This window comes from Macaca mulatta, chromosome 2 (assembly GCF_049350105.2).
Source record: "Macaca mulatta isolate MMU2019108-1 chromosome 2, T2T-MMU8v2.0, whole genome shotgun sequence".
NCBI classification, from domain to species: domain Eukaryota; kingdom Metazoa; phylum Chordata; class Mammalia; order Primates; family Cercopithecidae; genus Macaca; species Macaca mulatta.
Window position 1 is genome coordinate 24137897 of NC_133407.1, and position 25403 is coordinate 24163299.

Sequence of the window (25403 nt, forward strand, 5' to 3'; positions counted from 1 at the left end):
GACCAGATGCTTTTCGTTTTTCTATTAATAGAGTGCTTCACATTGATTGCTAATATTAAACCAACCTTGTATTTTTAAAAGTAAACCCTCTTGCATTAATGTGTTATCCTTTTAAAATTATCTCAGGATTTGGTCTGCTAATACTTTAATTATTCTTCTAAATTCATAAAAAATGCTAGTTATAATTTTCTTTTCTTATAATACCCTTATACTGTTATGGGATCAAGACTATGCTGGCCTCATAAAATGAGTCTCATCAAATGAGTTGAGACACGATCCCACTTCTTCTATAACCTGGATGAGCTATGTAAAATTGGTGTGGTTTTTCCTTTAAGTATTTTGTAGAACTCACTCGCCAGCAGTTTAGGCCTAGAGAGTACTGTGTGAGTAGATTTGTATATACAAATTCAATTTCTTTAATGAGTATGGTACCATTCCCATTTTTATTATTTTTTCCTGTTTGAGTAAGGTTTTTTTAAGTAATTTGTCCATTTCATTGACATTTTCAAATATTGCCATAAAGTGTTCATATATCCCCTTATCTTTTTATTGTCTGTAGGATTTGTAGTGATTTCTTTTTTATTCAATACATGTAATTTTTCCTTTTTCTTCTTTTATCTTAATAAATCTGGCTATAGGTTTATGATTTTATTAGTATTTTCAAAGAATCAGTTTTTGACTTGATTGATTTTCTCTGTTACACCTCTGTTCTATGTATTACTAATTGTTATTTTCTCCTTTCCACTTTGGTTGACCCTAATACGGTATTATTTTTAGGGTTTCTTGAGATGGATACTTAAATCATTGATTGTCTTCTTAGATCATTGGCTGTCTTTTTTTTTTTTTTTTTGATACATGCATTTAAGTATAGAAATTTCCCTCCAGTCACACCTTTAGCTGCATCTCACACACTTGAGATGGCATGTTTTCTTCTATTTCAGTTAATAATATTGTCGAATTTCCACTCTGCTTAATCTTTGACCCATGGGTTAATTAGAAGGGTATTGCTTAATTTCCAAATATTTGTGTAATTTTTAGTTATTATTTTATTATTGATTTCTATTTAATTATGATGTGGTCAGAAAATATCTTCTGTTTGATTTTTGATCTTTGAAATTTATTCAGACTCGTTTATTATCAACACATCATAGATGTTGGTAAATGTTCAATGTGTATTCTGTAATTGTTGGCTGTAATGTTATAAATAGATCTATTAGGTCAAATGTATTCATCACCTTATCCTTATCTATGTTCTTACTCATTTTTAACAGCCTGTTCTACCAGTTACTGAGAGAGGTGTATTAAACCCTTACACATTAATTGTGGATTTTCTTATTTGTTTTTCTAGTTCTAGCAATGTTGGCTTTATATATTTTGAGGCTTAGTAACTAGATGCATTCAGATTTATCACTCATATCTTTCTATTGGATTTTTTTACTATTGTAAAATGTCTTTTTTATCTCTAGTAATATCCCTTATCATTAAGTTTACAGTATCTGACATTAATATAATTTACATGTAATTTTTCAATCCTTTTTTTCTTTCAAATTGTGTATCCTAATATAAAAAGTGTGTCTCAGTTAAGCAGCGTTTAACTGGGATTTAAAAAATAATTTAGTATATGTATATTATGTGAACTGTTTATCTGCATTTTATGCAATTACTGATATATTCAGGTTATAATCCATCATATTACTCTTTGACATTTTATTTGCCCCAGCTATTTAGTGTTCCTTTTCCTCTCCTTTGTTACCATATTTTGAATTAATGAACTATTTCACCTCTACTGGCTTGTTAGTGATTTATTCTTTTACTCTTCTTTTAGTGGTTACCCTAGGAATTACAAAGTGAATCATTAATTTATTAATGTATAATATAAATTGTGACTTTGATTACTTTCCAGAAAATGCAAGGGACTTAATTTTATTTACCACTCCTCCCTTTTGTATTATTGTCTCACATTTCGATTCTACATGTTTTAAATTCCACAAGATATAACAATTTTTATATTGTTTTAAATAGTTAATATTCATTTATATATTCATTTATATTTACCGCATTTATACTTACCGCATATTTACCATTTCTGGTGTTCATCCTTCCTTCCTGTGTGTCCAAGCTCCCATCTGGGATCTTTCTCCTTCTACTGGAAGTATACTCCTTTCAATATTCTTTCAGTTTTGGTCTGCTTTATTAACTTTATTTAATTTTAATTAAATAAAGCTAACTTTATTAGCTTTATTAAAGTCTCATTGACATAAAATAAATTGTATTTAAAATATACAATTTGATAAATTATGACATATGTATATGCTGTTAAAGCATCCCCACGATCAATACAGTGAACCAATCCAACAGCCCTCAAAAGTGTCCCAGTTTGACACTTTAAATGAGGAGCATAACTCTAGAGGCACTTAGAACCATCCCTTCTTTTCCTGGATTTTTGCACTGGATTCAGCATAGAACTAGACCAATATCTGCCAATTCCCAGGGCCAGCATAATAATAAAAACAACACTTATAGCATGCTTTCTTGGGCCGGGCACTCTTCCAAGCACTTTATACATTTTTAATATTGAACTTACTAATTTAACCCTGGTCTCTATAAATTAAGCATTGTTATTGTCCTATTACAGAACTTGAGGCACAGAGTAGTTCGCTGCACCCTGCGTGCCTAAAGTGTCTATTTGTTTTTACTATTAATTATGTTGATTCAGTTCTAATTGTGTCCACTCAATCAAAAGAACCATTATAAAGCGTGTTCTTGTATATAACCTGGACTGACAACCTCAATTCCCAGATTTTGCTATTGCTCCTTCATGGAGAGTAGTTTCCCTGCCATGCTTTGTTTGGCGATCCTCTAAGAGTGACTCTGAAGTGGTGAATGCCATCCTTGTTTAAAGGGGTAGGAGGGACAATAATCTAATTCTACCTAAGAGAGAAGACAGTAAACTGATGCTGTGTTTCCATTGCTGTTGGAAAAAGAACAGTAAATGACAGCAAAATTGAATAGCTTGATACTTGCACTGTATAAATTACCCAGCGGAAGAGATGTGTTGAGAGGGAAAGTGAGGATTTGATCTCTGCCTTTCAGTTTTCAGTCATTGTCAACCACAAACTACAAAAATTGGCTCAGCAAACCTTGGCTTCATCCAGGATACTAGGGAGCAAGCCAAGAGATTTTTTTTTCCCCTGCTAAGTTGCTCAGGATTGGTCTTTTGTGGATATGTTTACATTGGTGAATAAAGTCAGAGTACTTTAGTCATTTTGCTTCAGTAGTGTTTTTCAAACTGTGGTTGGGCTATATTAGTGAGTAATGAAATCAATTTAGCACGTTATTACTTTTAAAAAAATGAAATAGTACATAAAATAGGACAAAATAGGGTAGAGTTCAATGGAATAGAAGGTATCCAAGTGTATCACAGGAGTAAGAATATTATTTTGTGGAACTTTTGTTTCAGACATATATATATATATATATATATATATATATATCCCTACATATGTGTGTATGTATGTGTTACAGATTAAAACATTATTTTTTATTGTGGATCATGGTCAAATAATTACTGCTGGGAATTTAGTACATTAGAGGATTTTTTTCCAATTTTGTGAGTATATTTTTTCCAAATGTTTGTTTCTGTTTGAACGGGTCATACTTCAGAATTCGATGTAGAGGGGAGCAGGCGAAGTCTTCATGCTGAAGTAGAGAGTAATAATTTTCTTGTTGATCAACTACAAGCAGAAAACAAACTTGACGTATCTGAATCTGTCTATATTGTGGTTCTGTGTTGAAATTACATGTCTTTTCAAATGTCAGATAGAAAACATCCCAAGGAAATAAAATCACCCTAGTGACATTCGAATGCCAACCCAAAAGTCACCATCTTTTAAAACACAGGTGGCTTTTGGCAATACTGTATACCTACTTGCCAATGATTGGAGTTCAGAATTTACCAAACAATGAAGTCACTCATAGTTGATTGTGATGACATGTGCTGGTTTTAAAACCTTACTATGATAATTGGATAATAGAGTAATTTTTCACGTAAACACAGTTTTCCCTCCTAATTCAGCTTAGTTAAAATCTGTGTCAATTGCTTTGAATTAACATTAAATAGATTCATGAACTTGCATAAGACTTAGTTAGTAATCCAACTGTATGTGATTAAATTTCCCACATGTGGGAAATATATATATCAGTATGTAATACATTCTGCCAAATATACCCATTCACTGGTACTAGATCTTTACGAAACGAAAGAACAGGCGATACAATAAATATTAATAAAAATGCTAGCACTAGAAAATGTCTTACAGCAGCGATGACATTTAAGTTTCTTCTTAAACTGGTTGGCAATGCCTGTCTGGGTGCTATTTGAGAAGGATTTAGAGATTGTTGTTGGAGTCAGCAGTAAAGAAAGACTGCAATTGATTAGTTGTGTGGTGAACATGGGAGAAGGGCAGTGATGATATATATATATGCTTTATGTTTATCTTAGAACTTTCTAATTTAGTAAATCATTATGGTATCTTGGAAACAGGAGTTGATTTCTCCATTTTATAGAAGGAAGAAAAAGAATAACAGATGGATGTTACCCATAGTTAAGCCTCTCAGTACTCTTGGGCTTGTTTCGTTTCTGTTCAGGTTCAGCTAGATTATGTGTTTAGTCCATGCCTCATAAATGTTTCCATTTCCTCCTTTTTATTTCCATTACCACTGTTATGTTTTTGATTCTCATTAAAGAAATTATGATAGAAGCTTTCTAGATGATTTCCTTGCTTTCTGGTGCTTAAACAGTTTTTATGGGGTCAGGAGTCATAGACTCCACTGAAAACCATGCAACAGCTATGCACCATCTCTCAGGAAATTGAATGCTCGAACAAACTTCTACAAATTACTTAAGGAGGGTTGTAAATTCCCTGAGGTCTACACTTAAATTAATAACCCCTAGTCTAGTTTGTCGTTCTCTAATTGATCCTTCAAATTTCTATCAGGCTAATATTCCTAATGCACAACTGGTATTATATTATCCTTTGCTCAGAACCATTAAATTTCCCATTGCCTTTAGAACGAAAGTCCAATCTACTTGGATTAGAACCTAATCTTTCAAGCTCTAGCACTCTTTCTGCCTTTGCAGCCTCATCACCCATTCTCTACCTCTGTTTCCCTCTCCCAGCCACACAACCTTCTTAGCCAAACCAGAATACTTGCTATTCCCTCGGTATTTCCTGCATTTCGCTCCTACGGTTGCTGCAGCCTGAGCATCCTTTCCCTCACTTCCACCCAGTTGGGCCCTTTCTAACCGTCAAGCCCAGTGTCTTTTCTGATTCTGTTATTTTTAAGGATGTCACACAAAGCACTGAGCAACACCTTGTAGAGTACCTTGCACAGCATGACTATGTATTCACCTGCTTGCCCACAGGTCCTCTCCATGCCCTGCCTCTGTATCACTGAGGGGCTGCCTCCTGAGGTATGTGCCTCCTCTGGGTTCAGCCATTGGAAGGCCTTGGAGGAAGATCGGAGGACTGAAGGAAGGGAGAAGTCAGGGTATTTCTTCTCCACTCTCTCTGCCTCAGACAACATCTCTGACAACAGTTGTGTCTTCTCTGTGGCTTCAGTTCCTACTGGAATCGCCAATTAAAGCTTTCAGTTTCTGTTGAATGACCCCAACCCAGGCCTCCAAAATCAACACCTCCATTCTTGTCTCGATAGCTTAGGGGTTTCCTGCTGGATGCCTCCTTCTCCCCTGTTCGACTTCACTTCCTTTCCTTCACTTACGTAATCAATCCCCTGCATTATAATCTTTCTGTTTAAATACTTCAGCCGGTTTATGTTTTCCTGGATAACCCTGATTCATACAGCTGGCATTTGAGGGATATTTGCTGAATTTTATTACCAAATTTTAAATCATTTTTTATGTGGTTATCTCTCTCTCTCTCTCTCTTTTTTTTTTTTTTTTTTTTTTTTTGAGCGCAACAAGGATAAGCTCTCTATCAGTTATCTAGTGCATAATGACATTATTTGGAATTACCAGGGATAGTAACAAAATACCACAAAACATAGTTTGAAATGATTAGCATTCAGTAGCTCATGAGTCTGAGAGGTGGCTGGCTGATTCTGCCCGTCTTGGGTGAGCTCACTCATGCATTTGTGGTCAGCTGTATGTCAGCTAGGTGACTCTGCTCATCTTTGCTGGGCTGTCTTATATGGATGGGACTTGGCTGGTCTAGGCTGACCTGGGGTGGCCTTGGTGGAGACAACTGACGTGAGTCAACTCCTCTATGTGTTTCTCATCCATAACAAACTTTCTAAGGCATATTCTCATGGCAATCACAGGAGAGCAGATTTGTTATGAGCTGGGCATGGTGGCGCATGCCTATAATCCCAGCACTTTGGGAGGCTGAGGCAGGCAGATCGCTTGAGCTCAGGAGTTTGAGACCAGCCTCGGCAACATGTATGTCAAAACCCCACCTCTACAAAAATATAAAAATTAGCTGAGTGTGGTGGTACACGCCTGTCATCCCACCTACTCAGGATGCTGAAGCAAGAGGATCGCTTGAGCCCAGGAGATGGAAGTGTCAGTGAGCCAAGATTGTACCACTGCACTCCAGCCTGGGTGACAAAGTGAGACCCTGTCTCAAAAAAAAAAATTGTTAACAGGGTAGATTTCATGTTAATTGTACCACAGAAAGAGAGGAAAGGAAAAGAAGGAGAGGAGGGGAGAGGAGAGGGGAGGAAAGGAAATAAGGAAGGGAGGGAGGAAAGGAGGGAAAAAAATAGGGAAAAAAAGGATATTGACAAAACTCCCAAAAGCAAAGCCAAAAGAACAAGAATTTGTTTCTCTAGAAGATATCATGTAATGGCTTATCAATAAGAAAATGTCCACCAACGTAGCAGAAAACCTTGGGCAAACCATTGAAAGGAAGACAGGAAGGAAGGAAGGATAAAAAGAAGAAAGGAAACAGAGGGAGGAAAATTCACACAATAAGAAATACAAGTAACGTTTAAAGATATCAGAAGATTCACAAGTTTACTTACCCAAGATATATGTGAACTCTAACTAGGATTCCATTTATCTGCTATCAAGCAGATAAATATAATGTTTAATAACATATTAGCAAAGACATGGAGAAACAGGACTTTCAGACATAGACATAAATTGAAACGACCTCTATAGAATCTAATTTGGAAATACAATCACAATGTAAAATGTGCATTTTGAATGGCCAATTCTATTAAGATCTGCTCTATATTTTAACTTGTATGTGTGAGAACTGGCACTTGTACGATGCTATGCTTTGTAGTCCTATTTGGAATAGCAAAAGAAAAGATTTCACTGGCCTTCAATAAGTGTGATATTATGGGATACTATTTAACTGTCAAAATAAAACTTTAAAAGAATGAATAAGCACTTTACAAAAAAATTAAAAGGCCACTAATACAATGCAATCAGTCTAGCCCTCAGGCCTCATATGATTTAGTGAGAAACCAGAGATGAGAGAGAGAGAGAGAGAGGAAGAAGGAGGAGGAGGAGGAGGAGAAGGCATTAATTTTGCTCTAATATTAACCCCTTTAAAATTGAATTCATTTAAATTTAACCCTTTAAATGCTTTGCAATAAAATATGCATTATGTATTTGCTAGTTTGTTCTGTGCAATTTCATTCATACAAAGTTACTGTCAAAAAATAGGTCAAGAGCCATTTATAAATAACGTATTAGTAAACCAAGTTAAAGGGACTTTATTTATGCTTTAACCTTCAATTTGCACTAATTGGGAGCAGTCATGGGAAATAGTGCCAACCTCACCTCAGGTCAAATGGCTTAACAAAATGAACTGTTTCATACCCAGAAATAACTATATTCCAAATATAAATATGAATCAGTTACAAAACAGATTCCTTTGAAACTACAAAATGACCACACTGTTAATATATTTGTGCCCCTATTAAAAATGTGCAAGGAACACACGTTCTGAGCTAAAGCTGTCCCAGGGAGTGATTCTCATTTTTGCTTTGAATCTTGTGTAAACAAAACTGGGCAGTCTCCTTTGAGCCACGAACAAATTCACAGCCCCTGAGTTTTCTAAAGAGAAGAACTGAGAATGGGTATGTTTACGTTGGAAGGGTTTGGGGCTTGAACTTGCTGCTTTAAATTTCCTTCATCACAGGGAAATCACTTTCAATTTGTCTACTTGCAGAACTCTAATTTGGTTTGTTCTCAGTTTGAGGCATACCATGAAAAAGACGCCGCATGTTTGTATTATAGCAAAATTTGGAAGCCACCTCGGTGACAGTGTTTCATTTTCCTCTTCGCAGTTTTATCTTTAAAACCTGAATCTGTTCTCAATCATTTAGAACAAGGTCCATGACATCAGACTGCCTGGGTGCGATTCTTGGCTGGCCTTTTCTGCACTGTTTGACTTTGGGCAAAATGCTTAACTGTTCTCCTCTCCTTTCTTCATCTGGAAAACGGGGCTCTTTATAATACTTTCCTCATACGGTCATTGTGAGGATTACCTTATGTGAAATTAGACAAAATAATTAGAACAACCCAGTTCATATTGTGTGATGAATAAATGTTGTGTATACAAATGCTTATTAATTATATGAGAATTTTTGGGTTTTTCACAGAGCCAAGTTCAGATATATTGTTCAAAGCCTAAATCAAAATTACACTCTCAAAAAAAAATATTGAAGTCCAATTTTTGCATCCAAAATACATATATAAATACAGTTTTGCATTTATATATTAATGTCGGGGCAATGGTGTATAGGTACACATACTTGCCATAAAGTCGTAACAACTGCTACAAACACAAGCCTTCCTGGCTTTGTGAATGTGGTCTTTGAGAATCCTTTTTGAATAAGCTTCTTAATTGCCTTGGTCTTCAGCCGTGCACTGTCAGAGTTCCTGCCTGTCAGCCAAACGGTCAGGTGAAGTTAAAGGTTTTGGACTTGAAGGTTTATGAAACGGGCAGTGCAGAGAAATTTTGAAGAAAATAAATACATGTAACTCCAAAGTCTTCCCTAATGTTGTTTTAAAAGGGAAGAAAATTAGTAATAAGCAAATCCATTTGAATAAATATATTTTTCCTTTTAACATCCTGAGTGTCCACTGCATGGAGTCGTAGGGTGGAAGAACCACTGCAGAGACAAGACCCGGCAGCTTCTTCAGAAACCCAGAGTCAAGAGCAGAGGAAATTTGCTTAGGCTCACATACGTATGCACACCCACACATAACCAACAATCGCTTTAATGATATAACAAGGGCTTTTATGTAGCCATAAACGTTGGATATTGGGTGAAAAGCCAACAACTGAATATATATTTACTCAGTTGTGTGGCAGTTAAAGGAAATGAGCTGGTATAGATTAGCATGTTTCAAGACCACATCCATCATATTGAGTCAAAAATGTAGAACAAAAGATACACAAACAGGGATTCATATCATATAGGTAAATTAAAAATACACAAGCATTGTTCATTGCCGTGGATATGGGTTTATGTATGTGAATATTAAAAAAGAAAAATAGTGGTCTTGAAAGATACAAACCAACTCACAATCTAGGCTTGGTGTGGGGTTATGAAGGAGATTATACCTATGCTCTCATTTTTCTAATTTACAAAAAGGCATTCTTCATGTTATTTTAAAATATACCCTTTTTTAAATTAAAAAAAAATACTGCATACATGACAAAATGTTAGCAATGGTTTATATTTTGGGTAGTGGGAACCCAGACATATTTTCCCTGCTAACTTCTGTTTTTCTAAAATTTCTGTGTTATTCACCACAGCAACAACAAAAATTGTAGGACTGCAGTTAGTTAGAAAGCGGCTTCTCGCTTGCCACGCAGATAGCCGCTCAGCGACATCCTCTGTGGCATAGCAGGTGTCGTGGTCTGTTTGGCTGCCTTTCTCGTCTTGTTTGTACCTGGGAGAACTGTTCACCATATGATTGCATTTAGCACAATCTAGACAGCTCCATGGCTTCATGCTCAGATGCATACCCTGATGGAGAACCCATCGCTTCCCCACAGGTTTCATATGGCAGTGTCCCACCTCAGCGGCTCAGTTGCAGCTTTTATATGTTGAGACCTATTCCAGGAACTATCCACTGAGATAAAGCAGGATTCTCTTTAACACAGAGTGACTAAACAGTTTGAGGTTCACATTTGCCTTTTATTCATCTTCCCAGACTGCCAGTCCAAAGCTCTTGAGTCTTGTCCCTAAAACTCCACAGAAATGTAGATCTCTGAGATTGACAAAAGTTGTCCCATGCCTGTAATGTGTTCTTACAGTCCCTTTCCCTGAAACCATCTCCCCTTTAGAATAAGATTTTATCTAAATCTATTTGCATTTATTCAAAATCAGAGACAGCTCTGAAACCAGACCCTGTTTAAATATAGAAATAAGAACAGTTGTAGATTAATCAAATGTTGGGAAACTTTAAAACAACAAATTATATTTATCTTCTGTGTTTCCTTTTTTCCAGATCTGCGATTTCCTTCTGGTTGGCTGTCCTGCGTGGGTGCCAAGTTCCACACATGATTTAATGAATAAGAAGGTCAGATGTCAGCTTGACTATTTGCAAACTTGCGATCTTTGCTATTAATTGTCCCTTTTTAGCATTATTGGAATTATCTCCTAATGTGTAGTGTTGCTGCTGTTGTTATTTAATGTAGTTTTGAACTATATAGGTATTCAGAAGAAATATAAAGCATTAAATGAACTAAAAACATAACAGAAAAGCAATGCTACTAATTCACTCAAGAAGAGTAATAGGGCAGTGAGAGAAAAGAGCCCATTTTCACTTGTTATGCCAGAAAATTATTGTGCTCAGTGAAGATCTAACAATCCTTTCCCATGTGTCTTTTCCTTGAGTGCAAAAAAAAAAAAAAAAAAAGCATGAGAATTACATAACCCATTGGTTCCAGCAAGTCAGATAAGGTACAATCACCTGTGCAGTAAAGATCCACTTGACTAGCAAGTCTTCTGAATTCGCCTTTCAGTCCTGAGTTATGTGGTCATATCAAGCAACCATTCAGATCACTGGGTTATAATTTAGGATCCAGTTTGTTTACATTATTATAACAACACAGTTTCAGTTTATCTCTGCATATAAGGTTGTGTCGGAACTTTCCTTTCTGTGTTTATTATTTTTAGCAGTTTAAAAACTAACCATGGAAAAATGGCTTTCTGGTGATAAGGAGACATTCAGGCTTGGCCAGGGTCTGGCAGAGTCTATAGAAATGCTCACTGGCTGCGGGAGCCCGGCCTTTTGAATGCTGTCTTTGTGTCTCCTCTTGCCCATGGCCTCTGGCCTATTGTCTAGGCGCCTGGGTTGGGGTGGTGCTATCTGATTGTAACCAGTACTAGTATTACAGCGCTCAGTGCCCAGGCCCTCCCTTGGGCCCCCTGTCTGGCTGCCTCTGTCTCCCAGCCCTCCCTAGAGAGGACCAGCCATAGTTCTCATATCAGAAAACACTATTTGTAATTTATAGAATGTTCAAGAAAAAGAGATCACTAAGAATCTTCAAGACCTATGGTTCTCTAAGTATTTTTTCATCTTTACAAATAGCCTTCTCCTTTTCCCAGTTGAAATCTTTCAGTGGACCTCAATTTGTAAAGCATGGAAAAGGACAGCTGTTCTGTTTAAAGATGAGAAAGCTCCTGCAACCTCAGTCCTCAGCCTCTTCTTCATCCCACCTCAATCAAGGTGACCTCAAAGGTCTTCCATTCCCACCAGGAAACCGGAGGCACCTCCCAATACTTGCACATTCTTTTTACAAGGCATTCTCCTCAGATTTACAGATTTACAGATAAGGAAACTAAGAAGAGATTTCTATAAATACTGAAAACCTGAGGCACTAGACACAAAAGAATGAACACTGTATTAATTCATTTTATGTAGTTCTAGAAAAGGAATAACTAATCTGTGGTGATAGGAATCAAAATAGTGATTACCTTGGGGAGAAGAGAGGATTGGCTGGCAAGGGGCCTGAGGGAATTTTCTGGAGTGACGGAAATGTTTATAGAACCATGGGCTACCTGGCATCTGTTAAAACTCACCTGTGCATTTTACTTTATATAAGTTGTACTTCCATTAAAAATAGAAACAAAAAGGAAAATAAAGAAAAAATAAATTAGGTATTTAGTGAATGAAAATACTGTAGCCAAATATTTGAGTTTGATCAATTTCCTTAAAACTATGTGGGCTGTTTATTGGATCCGGTCTAAAGTCATTACACAGAGTTTCTGAAGATTGAAAATCATGCTGTTCTAATATTTTTTGTTCAATAATCACCAAATCCAGCAAAAAAAAAAAGAAAAAAAAAAAACTCTCAAGGAATTCCTAACAATGAAACCTGTAATGTGGCTGAGATGTGAGACCTGGGAGTTCTGGGACTAGAGATTCAGAGGACAATATTTGATTCCACTGACCACAGAGGCCAAGAATCATTGCCCTCCCAGTGTGTAGCTCCCAGGAGGTGTAGAGTGGCACCATATTCCAAATGGGGGTCCTCTGAGCTTCTAAGGCTCTGAGAAGCCCCTTAAAAGTCTCTGCTGGGAGGAGTGCTGGTGGGTAGAAACCATCTGGGTTTCTACATGCAGCTGGACTTTTATCTGTTTAGGTATTGGGCTTCTCTATCCGTTTCCATGTATATAAAGAATTCCGTAAGTGAGAAACGTGTGACAAATGTTACACATGTTGTATACCCATTCTGGTGTATGTTATTTCCTTAATGAGCCAGATGACATGGAATTCTACCCTTTTAACTATGCTGGATTTTGCCTCCTAAGATTGTATAGAAAGACATGGTCCAGGTCTGGCACATTCAGGATGGTTCTGCAGGGTCACATTGATCTGAACTTAGGCTAAGAGTTTTGGATAGTCTTAGCTTCAGCCACTGCCCCAAAAGAAATGTCCCTCCTGAGTCCCTTTCCAGAATTTCAATGCAATTAGGAAGACTGTGGAAGAGAGGAAAGATGAAAATAAGCTTGGGGCCCTCTGGAGGCGCTGAGCATGTAAGTGGTTGTCGTTGACTCTCCATCCAAGACCTTATTGCTCATTGCCTAGGGAAATGAGATGCCATAGTGAGGCCCCATCCTGTGGGGGTCCCAAAGATGCCTTTCTTTAATTTGGGATTGTATGTTGTTCAGTAATCTGTACTTCACTGATATAAACCTCATTTTTGTCATGCATTACTTTAACATGCGCTATTAACAGTATTCATCAAATACAAATTCTTCATAATTTTTTTAATCCTCTGCTCTGACTCGTCTGACTGCTTTTTAAATGCCCTATAAAATGCAGGCTTCTCATATATCTTAGCAGAGTGGAACTTCTGGTGATTGAGGTTGAAAGACAGGCCTTCAGTGGTACCTGTCAAACAGGCTACTTGCAAATTCAGTCTTTTTGCTTTCAGCCAGCATCAAGAACTATCAAATAATGGGCTCTGTACCTGCGTTATTGCAGTAGGGCATTTTGACCCTCTAAAAAGCACTTTCCTTGCCCTGAAATACTTTGAAAAACTTCATTTAAATTTTGCTATTGTGAGTTTTAGAAGTCAGGTAGGGGCTGGGTGTGGTGGCTCACGCCTGCAATCCCAGCACTTTGGGAGGCCGAGGCAGGCAGATCACAAGGTCAGGAGATCGAGACCATCCTGGCTAACACGGTGAAACCCCATCTATACTAAAAATGCAAAAAATTAGCCAGGCGTGGTGGCGGGCACCTGTAGTCCCAGCTACTCGGGAGACTGAGGCAGGAGAATGGCATGAACCTGGGAGGCGGAGCTTGCAGTGAGCCAAGATGGTGCCCTTGCACTCCAGCCTGGGTGACAGAGCAAGACTCCATCTAAAAAAAAAGAAGAAGAAGAAGAAGTCAGGTAGTAAAGTGGAAGGTAATTATTGTGGCAGAAATACAGCTAAGGAAATAGGCCAGGGCAGATGGGACCCAGGGGCCAATTCTGCATTTTAGAGCCTGACGAGTGAAATGGGACTGGGATGAGCAAGGAAAAGGTTTTTGAAAAGGAAATGATGATGGCGTTAGGAAATGGCAAGAAAGAGTCATGTGGAGCTGGAGAAGGAATGATTTGAAGATGCTCAAATGTTCCAGCCTTTGAGGCTGTATTATTTTTGTTCAGAAAGGACAAAATGTCTACTACTTGAGTGATTTCCCAACAAAGGGCCAAAGCCTATTTCACTCACAACACAAATCCACATTAACACAAATTTAGTTCACTAATGAAGCTATGGTAAAACTGAATCATCCATGAAAAAGAACACTTTAAATAACCAGGACATTTTTGTAACCCACACATACTGTGCTTTGCCTGCACATGCACACAAATTTCCTGATCAAACCAAATTTAATTTAGCAAGAGATTTTTCTCCAACCAGTTTAGTTTAATGTGCATGAGAGCAGAAATGAAATTACACAATATAAGAGTTTGAGCAGAATTTCCTTTTTTGCAATTCCATTTGAAAGGACCTATTTCAAGTCATTAAGAGCCAATTTAACCAAATGGAAAATATCAAGATATAAATCATATGTCTTCTCCATTCCAGGGACTTTGGGCAACTGATCCTCCTAGAGCCAAAGTTCTTGAAATTTATTTATTTATTTTCTATCTCTTGTTTCCTTCCTTGGTCAAGTGGCTAATGTAACATGTGTGTAGTCAGATACCAGTTATTCATGAGAATGGGAGGGTAACATGTCGATCGTTAAAGCCCAATTTATTGACATTTTTCCACTTTGTTTTAAACAATATGCATTTTCATCCACCAAACTGCTTGTAAGAGCTGTTCACAAGTTAGAAACTATATCCAGGTTTGAGGGTTTTTTTGTTTGTTTGTTTTTGTTTTTGTTTTGAGATGGAGTCCCGCTCCGTCCCCCAGGCTGGAGTGTAGTGGCATGATCTCCGCTCACTGCAAGCTCTGACTCCCGGGTTCACACCATTCTCCTGCCTCAGCCTCCTGAGTAGCTGGGACTACAGGTACCGGCCACCAAGGCCAGCTAATTTTTTGTATTTTTAGTAGAGATGGGGTTTCACCGTGTTAGCCAGGATGGTCTCAATCTCCTGACCTCGTGATCCGCTTGCCTCGGCCTCCCAAAGTGCTGGGATTACAGGTGTAAGCCACCGCGCCTAGCCCAGGTTTGAGTTTTATCTCCTTTTCCTTTCCCCAAATGTTTTCCCTCGTGGTGCTATTGAGCTATTAACAATGTAAAAGCAGGTTGAAAGAAAAATAACAAACACCCCAATGTGTATATTATTTTTATTCCCTGTTTGTAGACAAAGAAGCTTGGGTTAAAATGGTTAGGAGCAATGCCTAAAGACTTCACTGTCACAGTGGCCAGGCTGGGCTTTAACTCAGATGGTTCTATCCACAAGCCCCTGTTCTTTGGAAGAGAAGCAATAGAGCAAAGTATACCAACATAATACATTGGCTAAATTGGAGAAATAGCTAAATTTGTGAAGAGATCAAAGTATTATTTGGGGCCTGCCCATAGTGAAAACCATAAAAAGCAGTGACTTAAACAGAAAAAGGTTTTTTTCTCTAAAGTAGGGGGCTTGGTTCTATGGTCAGTAGGGACTCAGGTACCTTCTATCATTCTGCATTGCTGTTCTTAGCATATGGCTTTATCCTCAAGATTTCCTCTTGATTCAAGATAACTGCTGGGGTGCTGGCCTTCACCTATAAATTCTAGACAACAGCAACATGGGGGAGGGGTAGAAAAAGGCACCCATTACTAGCTGTGTTTTTCTTCTTTAGAAGGTCTTACCAGAATGCCCATCAAACAACTTCTATCTACAATCTCATCTACCCACTCGTAGTTGCAAAAGAAGTGGGAAAATGTGGCTTGGTACCTTGCCACCCAGAATGAAAGTGGGATTTGGTTGTGAGGGAACATTGCAGAAACACCTAGCAGACTTGGTCACAATTAGTCAACTACTGGAAGAAGTACGGAGAGGAATGGTCAAGGTGGGGCTTCAAGGGACTGATCTTGTAGCCAAGTGTATGACGGATTAAAAGGAGAATGATGAAAGGTGGTTTTGAGTACTGTGGTTTGTGGTGATAAGCTCGATACTAGTGAGATGGTATCAGGGCTAGGAGAAAATAGATGCATATGATCAAATTTGTAGAAAATAGATGCATATGATCAAATTTGTAGAGTAAATTGACCAAGGAGAATGTGTGTATTCATTAGCTGCCATCCAAAACTGTGAACTGTGTTTAAACACACACACACACCACACGGAGGTGTGTGTATGTATATAAACACACTTTATATTTGTATATATATTCATACACACACGCATACATAAAACAAAAACAACAGTGTAAAACTTTTTTTAGGGCTCCATAACACCAATAGCAATGATTTCAAACTTTAGTATCCCTTAGAATCACCTGGATAAAGAGGCTAAATTACAGATTTTGAAAGAGAATGTGAGAAAGACAAATTGTAAAGATGACTAGGAAGTCATCGTAAGAAGCCGGTTGTAAAGATGAGTAGGAAGTCATCATAAGAAGCCAAGATGGATAAAGTAGGAAAGTCAGGATGGGGAGGAAATAGTAGTTAAGTTTTGTTCTCCCTTTTCTCTCTCTTATTCCCTCCTTCCCTGCTCTCTCCCCTTCTTTTCTTCTTTCTTTTTGACTTTAATTTTTTAATTTTAGGAGGAGTAGACTTATGAGTTTGGTAATCATATTTTCATAAACTTATAGGCTCCCAAATAAGAAAGAAATTAACACTCAAGTCATCATCACTCCCTTTTGTTAAGCCATAAGACAGCAGGTAATGCCATTTTACAGATGACAAAATCAAGACTCATCTATGGTGTTGACAGTTGAAGCCAGCTCTTTCAGAACTCCTTATATCCAAAGAAAGAGCATAGCTCTTTTGGAACTCTTTATATCCATGGTGCATGATACACTGGCAGGCACACACATCCCTTGTGTGTGTAATTCACACAAAAATGACCAAGTTTTTCAGTACAACTTTCTTGGTACTGTGTGTTTGGCACCCTTAGCTTCAAGGCAAAACCTACTTTTTATTTTAGCTTTTACAGCCAGCAACAGTTAAATAAGTATAAGTTGGTTTTCTTATTTTAACCCCCTCTGATTGCATTTTGTAAAGCTCATGTGAGCCCTGTTTTTTCCCACCAAATGCTGGAGAGGGGCAGGTTTGGTTGGCACTGCCTGCTGGCTACTCCAGGTGTCTTCCCATGCAGCTTGCTGGGGCAAGTGTTGTGATTTCTGCTCTGACATCCTGGACAAAGTCTCTCATTAATAAGTAGATGCCTACACACTTACGTAGTAAAAGTATAAAAGCATGCATGGGAAAAACACACACCAACTGTAAAAGAGTAGTTAGCTTGGTGAGAGATGAGAGAGAGGGGAGAAAGAGAGATGGGTTGGTAGTGTTTTGCTGTTTTATTTCTTTTAGGGTGATGGATCAAATACCCACAGATCTGAATGGTGGGTACATGGGTGTCTGTAATATTGTTTTATATACCTTGAATGTGTGAAATGCCTTATCCTTTAAACTTTTTAAAAAATTAAGTAAGTGACCTTCTTATAGGCAAAGTGATTTGAGCCCTTGAAAGAAATCTTTACTTTCAGTTTTGAGCAGTCTAAGATAGTGTTTCTCAAAGTAAAGCATGTGTTAGAATCATCTAGAGGGTTTGTTGAAACAGTGTCTTGGGTTCCATTGCCAGAGTCTCGGATTCAGTAGGTCTGTAGTGGGGCCTGAGAATCTGCATTTTAACAAGTTCCCCAGTGATGCATGTTGCTTATCCAGAGACTACACTTTGAGAATCACTGGTCTGAAAGAATTTTTCATCAAGACAACTAGAGTTTTGTTGATTGCTCACTTTTTCCTTCATTAAACAAATGTCTGTTATATAAACGTCTCTATTCTAGCACTTGAACTGGGCCACTTACTGTGCATGGATGTATAAAGATGATCTGTCTATGGTGGAAAGGATACATGATTGTTCAATACGGTTGTGCAGGTTGGACACTGTGTAAATTGTGCCTACTGGAGTACTACAGCTTAGCTAGATGTGGCAGTCAAAAGAATTACCAAAGAAACAAAGCAACGTGTGCACAACAGTATAATACATGCTATGATATAAATATGCGTGATGTTCTTTGAGAGATCAATAGAACAGTGAAACCCAAAAATGAATTGGGGGCATGGAGTCAGGCAAGGCTTCCTGGAAGATAGGATACCTCAGTTGAGTCTACACAGGTGAAGAGAAGTTATCTGGCCAACAGTAAAGATATAGGAGGACAGGCAGGGGAAGTAGAATATGCAAAGACATGAAATGTAATTTGTAAAAAGATGGTAGTAGATGGAGTTTAAGATCTCAGACTGGACCAGGTGCAGTGGCTTATGCTTGTAATCTCATAACTTTGGGAGGCCAAGGTGGGAGGCTCTCTTGAGGCCAGGAGTTTGAGACCACCCTAGGCAACATAGCAAGACCCCATCTCTACAAAATCAAAAAATTAGGGGGGCATGGTGGTGCATGCCTGTAGTCCCAGCTACATGGGAGGCTGAGGTGGAAGGATACCTTGAGCCCAGGAGTTGTAGGCTGCAGTGAGCCATGATCCTGCCACTGCACTCCAGCCTGGGTGACAGAGGGAGACCCTGTCTCAAAAAGAAAAAAAAAAAAGAAGAAAGATTCATGCCGGCAGGACAAGAGAGTTGACCATCAGGAGTCAGATCATGAAAGTCTAAGGTGTTTGGATATTAATCTGATAGCAGTAGGGAACCATTTTAAAATTTTAAACAAAGTAATGGTTTGATCCAGTTTTATATTTTAGAAAGAGTCATATCACACACCAGGGCCTGTCGTGGGGTGGGGGGCTAGGGGAGGGATTGCATTAGGAGATATACCTGATGTAAATGACGAGTTAATGGGTGCAGCACACCAACATGGCACATGTATACATATGTAACAAACCTGCACGTTGTGCACATGTGCCCTAGAACTTAAAGTATAAAAATTAACTTAAGTAATTAATTGAAAAAAAAAAAAAGAAGAAGAAAGAGTCGTATAGGGCAAGGAAGACAGTCAGGTTGGAGGTGAGATTGGCCACAGTGGACCAGACCAGGTAAGCAGCTATTCATTAGCCTAAGTTTAAAATGGTGAGGGCTGCACCAGGGCAGTTCCAGTGTGAATGGAGAACATGGATGTAGTCAAGAAATATTACAGAAGTAGAATTGACAAAGAATGGGGATTGACAGAATGTGGGAAGCAAGAGAGAAGCTATCAAGGACGAGTCCTGAGTTTGTGTCTTAAGCAGTGAGTGTAAGTAGGTGACATTCACTGAACTAGGAAGACAAGAGAAAGAGATCTAAGGGCTGGAATAGGGACTGGAGAAGGTGAGTTTGGGTTTGGACATTTGGAGTTTGAGGTATTTGTGGAATATTCATGTGGAGGCATTAGATGTTCACGGATATTTCCTGGGCTGCAGACTTCAGTTTGGATGATATCTAGGTATTAATCACTTGTCTTTAAATATTAGTATACATATCGCTGCAGTAAATATACTTATATATACATTTTGTCTTAACTTCTGATTATTTCCATAAGAAGTGTTTCTAAAATAAAGGCGATTGATAAACATAGGAAAATTATGTTATAAGACGTTGTGTCATTTTATGCTTCCATTAGCATTGCAGAAGAATGTCTGCCTTCCTACAGCCTCACCAACATTATTTAATCTTCACAAACTGGGAACCCCAATAGTGAGGTTGCTTTAATGTATGCTTTACTGATTATTTGTAAAGCTGGACATTTTTCACTTTTTGTTGTCCTTGATTAAAGGATTATTTGTTGATGTCATGCACCCATTTTCTATAGGATATTGATTTTTTAAAATGATTTTTAAGAACTCTTTTTTTCTTTATTAAGGATATTATCTCTTTGTCCATCTCATGCATTGCAAATGTGTTGTTCTAATTTCTCATTTATCTTTGCTCTAGCAGTAGATAGCTGTTCCCTCTGCCTGGAACACTCTCAGATGTCCCACCAATATGCCTGTTGGGCTCACTCCGTCACCTGTTGCAAGTCTTAATTTGAATTTTATCCTCTCATTGAAGTCCACTCTATCGGTCACTTCAGATCCCCAACAAGAACAGCTCTTGACAGTTCTGATCCCATAGCATCTTTCACCTTTTCACATAAAATATAGTTTATTTATTTTGTTGTTACTTTCTATCCACTAAAATGTAAGCTCCTTGAGAATAAGGACACAGGAGCCTTTGTCTGTTTTATTTACATTTATATCCCAAGTACCTAGAATGGTGCCTGGCACATGGTAGGTGCTTAGTATCTATCAGTTAAGTGAATATTAATTGCTTTTGTGTGGTCATTTTTTGTCCTAGGGTTTCAAATTTTAACCCATGTAAATGTATCCTTTAGGATCTGATTCAAATGTCTGGTTTATTCCATTGTCTACTGATGAATGATTTAAACCCTTACCATTAGGATTTTCCAATACTCTTACAACAACTCTTTGATTGAATTAGAAACAAAATTCAAATTTCTTAATTCCTAAATATATCCATTAGAAGTGGGAGAATGGGGGTGGCAGGGCCAGGAGGTCCCTGAGCATTTACTTGGGTGAACAAAATAGTTCATCAAAAAATGTTCGTCTCTTTCACAAAATCGTCTAATTACCTACTTTATTCTAAACACAAGTTTTTGTAGTTGTTCATTCCTATGTTATGTTGAATTATTTTATGAACACTCTCAATGGCAACCATATGAGAAGTCCACTCTAAACAATGGATAGCTTTGGCAGGGAGCAGTGGCTCACGCCTGTAATCCCATCACTTTGGGAGGCTGAGGCGGGCAGATCATGAGGTCAGGAGTTCGAGACCAGCCTGGCCAATATGGTGAAACCCTGCCTCTGCTAAAAATTAAAAAATTAGCTGGGCATGGTGGCATGCATCTGTAGCCCCAGCTATGCAGGAGGCTGAGGCAGAAGAATCACTTGAACCCAGGAGGTAGAGGTTGAAGTGGCCCGAGATTGCGCCACTGCACTCCAGCCTGGGCAGCAGAGCGAGACTCTGTCTCAAAAAAAAAAAAAGAAAAAAAAGACTGGACAGCTTCTAGTGAAGAAACCATACCAAGGCCAAACAATTTCTGGTTTGGGAGTTTACTTAATAACAGAGGGAACAAGTATTTACTAGCTCCCTTTGGGAAAACACGTTGTCAAATAAATATTTACTAAGCTTTTCTCTATGCAAAATACCATGCTATGCCAGTGGGAGGTATGAAAAGTACAGCCAATTCCCTTAAGAAAGTTGTAACTGGCCAGGAGTGTTGACTCACACCTGTAATCCCAGCATTTTGGGAGGCTGAGGCAGGTGTATCACCTGAGGTCAGAAGTTTGAGACCAGCCTGGCCAACATGGTGAAACCCCTTCTCTACTAAAAATATGAAAATTAGCCAGGCCTGGTGGTGGGCACCTATAATCCCAGCTACTTGGGAGACTGAGGCAGGAGAATCACTTGAACCTGGGAGGCGGAGGTTGCAGTGAGCTGAGATAGCGCCATTGCACTCCAGCCTGGGCCACAGAGTGAGACTTCATCTCAAAAAATAAAAAGAAAATTGTAACTAACTGTGGTGGTGGAGGTGGGGGGAGATCAGGATACATATTCACAAAAAGATGAACAATCATTCTTGTTATTCATTATTATTTGTATTTTGGCAACTGCAAATGAATGGGGCAGATATCACGGATTGAAGATATTAAGAAGAGGAAAAGATGATGGTGGATTGCAGGGATCTGTGAATCCTTTACTGAGGGCGTTAGAATTTGTATGAAACCTAGAAGAATAAGAGGAATTTGACTTTCATTAAAGAGGAGAAAGGGAGAGGCAGAGAGGGCAGGCTATCAGTCCTGAAACCCATTTTCAACACTTAGCAGGTTTTGTTCTCATATTATTGTTTTCATTATTGAAGGCAATGGGTGGTATCATTTCTGGACTGTTTCCGTATTATGATTTATTACATGTTAGAAAATTTTTTATTTCTACCTCAAACATTTGGCACACTAACATACCTTTGAAATTGTTGTTAATCAATGAGGAAAAACAGACAGGGATTGCTATATTTAGACTGATCATCAAAGACAACAGCAAGTGTTCTCCTTGCTTTTTTTAGACAGAGTCTCTCACTCTGTCACCCAGGCTGGAGTGCAGTGGCATCATCTCAATTCACTGCAATCTCTGCCTCCTGGGTTCAAGCGATTCTCCTGCCTCAGTCTCCTGAGTAGCTGAGATTATAGGCAGGCACCACCACACCCAGCTAATTTTTGTATTTTTAATAGAGATGGGGTTTTGCCCTGTTGGCCAGGCTGATCTCGAACTTCTGACCTTAGGTGATCCATCCGCCTCAGCCTCCCAAAGTGCCTGGACTACAGGCATAAGCCACTGCAACCGGCCTCTCCTTGCTCTTTTAAAACCATTTGCAATTAATAGAGAGTGAACCAATTACTTTCTTTCAGTGCTGTTTTTCTTCCTTTGAGAGGAAGCATTTAATATGACAGGCATCATGCCAGCCATTAGTTATCAGTGTTAACAGGGTCTGAGGCAGCAGTGATGAACTACCTATCTCACTTAATCTAGGGACCACCGTGTAGTAATAAGCTTAACCTTTTTCCCCCAGCAAATCTTTCATGAGAGTGATTAACAAATAATAATTTCATCTGATAGACTATGTATTTGACTTCTTTCTCTTCTGCTGCTGCTGCTTATTGTCTGTAAAATGCTAAAAGACAGAGGGCCAAATGCAAGAAGCAGGAATTTAGTACACAGTCTGAAGAGAGAGGCCCTGACTACCTAGGAGCCTGCTGAAATTGTCGATTTTATTGGTTTCATTTTGATGTTCCCATTTAATCCCAAATCCTATCATACATATTTTACAATTCTCATTTAATCCTAAATAGTATAATACATATTTTTCAGCAAAGATACAGCACTGAATCTGCTCATTGTAAGAGCATTTACCTACTTAATTTTCTGGCAATCAGGAATAAGAAACAAAGATTTGAGCATATCCCATTTAGCAACCAGCAGATTACATGGACCTTTAGTGTTCTCATTTAAGCTTGGCCTTGGTTCATTTACATCTTGGATGTGTGGACTACAATTACGGCCACGTTACTAAGTGACTTATGTTTTTATTTAATATGTTGTTAATGAAAAGTAGCTGTTTTCTCCATTAAAATTCAAAGGGAGTAGAAGTTGAAGGTAAAAAGTTGATGCGTATGCGGTTTTCTGTGAAAGATTAGATGCAGGACTGTGCAATTAGATGCAATAAAGTGATTGTGAGACTATTCCCACATATTGCTCAGCCATAGAAAATACAAGCTTCTATAATAAGAAATGACTTTGAGTAGAAGGATCTAGATGAGCCATTGCCTTGATAATAACAATGGAAAAGAAAACAATTCACAATAGTATTCCTTTGCACCTGAGCAACTATACATTGAAGGAATCAGCTTTCAGTTCAGAAAGGAAATGCTGAAGAGAGATCGTAATGCCCCAAGATGTACAGACCCAGAGATGAAAGCTGCCGTCCAGGCAAAGAAAGGAGTTTCAGGAGTTCCTCTAAAAGACTTAGACACTTTAATTACCCTAGTGAGGGGCCATAAAACAGAGATGGGTGGTGGTCCTGGCCCAAAGCAAATACAATAAACTCTTTGTTATTTGGTGGATATAGATTATATTAAACAACAACAAAAAAAAAGATACTTAAATCATTTACTTACTTTTCCCAGGAACTTTAAAACCATTACTGTTTTCTACCTTCATTCGAATCTTTGGAAACCATAGTTTTAATTTGAAAGAATAGAACAGTTTAAGCTTCTACTACTGGTTTATTTTCCTGGCTAAGTGACAAAGGGGACAAAGTGAAATGTATACCTGTATAATTGTTTCTCTCCAAATCCATTTTATAAAAGTTCATGTTTTCTCAAAATTTATCTCTAGTTTCTTTCATTATAAATTTGCCTTAAAATATATTCATAATTCTAATTTGTACTGGACTTCTGAGATTATCTTATTTTTCTTGGCCTTATACTATAACCCAGTACTGTCCACTAAATATATAAAGTGAGCCACAAATCTAACTCACATATGTAATTTTAAATTTCCTAGTAACCACATTTTAAAAAAACACATGAAATTTATTTTAATAACCACATTTTAAAAAAAACAGGTGAAATTTATTTTAATACTACATTTTCTAACTCAATATATAAAATAGTATTCCAACAAGTAACCAGTAGAAAAATTATTAATGAGACATTCTGCATTCTCTTTTTCATGCTAAGTCTTCATAATCTAGAGTGTATTTTACACTTACAGCACATCTCATTTGAACTAGGCAAGTATGAAGTGTCTAGTAGCTATGCGTGGCTAGTGACTAGTGGCTACAGTGTTGAACAGCACAGCATTGATTCTAGGACAATCATTCCTAACATTTTGGACTCAAGGTTCTTTAGGGGAACCTTATGAAAGCTGTGGACCTTCCTCCCAGAAAAAAAAATTATATTAGCATACAATCCCCCATAAATTTTCAAGGAATTTATGAAATCTTAGAAGCCCATCTTAGACCCTTCTGAGGTAAAATCATCCCAAACTGCCATAATTTCATCCCCAGTCTCACATTTTTTTATAGTTGACCTTTTGGATTTACATAAATTATTTTAAAAGGAAGCTATATTATTTATATAAATGAAAAATGTGTCATTTATTAAAAGCAAAAGATAACTGTAAAAAATTAGTATTATTCTTTCAAAAATTCGTAAACCTACCCCCTAAACTTATCTTTCATATCACTTTTCGGGATACACTGCCTAGGGATCTGCAAACCAGATGAAGAGGCCCTGCTCTTGGGCCTCCTCTGAATGGATGCAGGAATGAAGTGGAATCTTCAGAGATGTTCTATTAGGTCATTATAGTAACACAACTGGTTGTGTTATTTAAGCCTGCACAGTGAGATGGAGACTGGGGGTGTAAAACTGGGCAAAGTCATTCACTTTGATAAGGTTCATGAACTTCAGAATTATTTCTTTTCTTCTGCTGATTTTTCTTCCCTGGCTCTGTTTGCCAGAAGATACACCTGAAACTCTGTCCTCCTGGGGGAAAGGGTTGGTAAGAGAAAGAGACTGGGGTGGTGGCTTAGATGAGCTCTGCTCTAGGCCTTAAAGAGATGGCTCCTTCTATCATCTTTTCTGCTGGCTTCCTCCTTTCACAATCTAATTGGTGAGACCCAATGGACAGAGGAGAAAGGAAATAAGTGCCTGGCTGTTTGACCTTCCTGCCACATAGGCTTCAAGTCCAAGATTGCAAATGCAAATGCCAGCAAAGGTTG

At 38.1% G+C, this 25403-nt stretch overlaps 1 protein-coding gene across 46 annotated transcripts in view; it reads left to right on the plus strand.

The window, feature by feature from the left end:
- The window catches only part of THRB (thyroid hormone receptor beta), a 370608-nt gene that overhangs the window by 148197 nt on the left and 197008 nt on the right, over positions 1 to 25403 (plus strand). For all 46 annotated transcript variants that reach the window (XM_077991377.1, XM_077991400.1, XM_028843641.2 and 43 more), the window contains one exon: positions 10496 to 10567. The gene's annotated coding sequence lies outside the window, so the exon portion shown is untranslated. The remainder of the gene's footprint in view (positions 1 to 10495; positions 10568 to 25403) is intronic.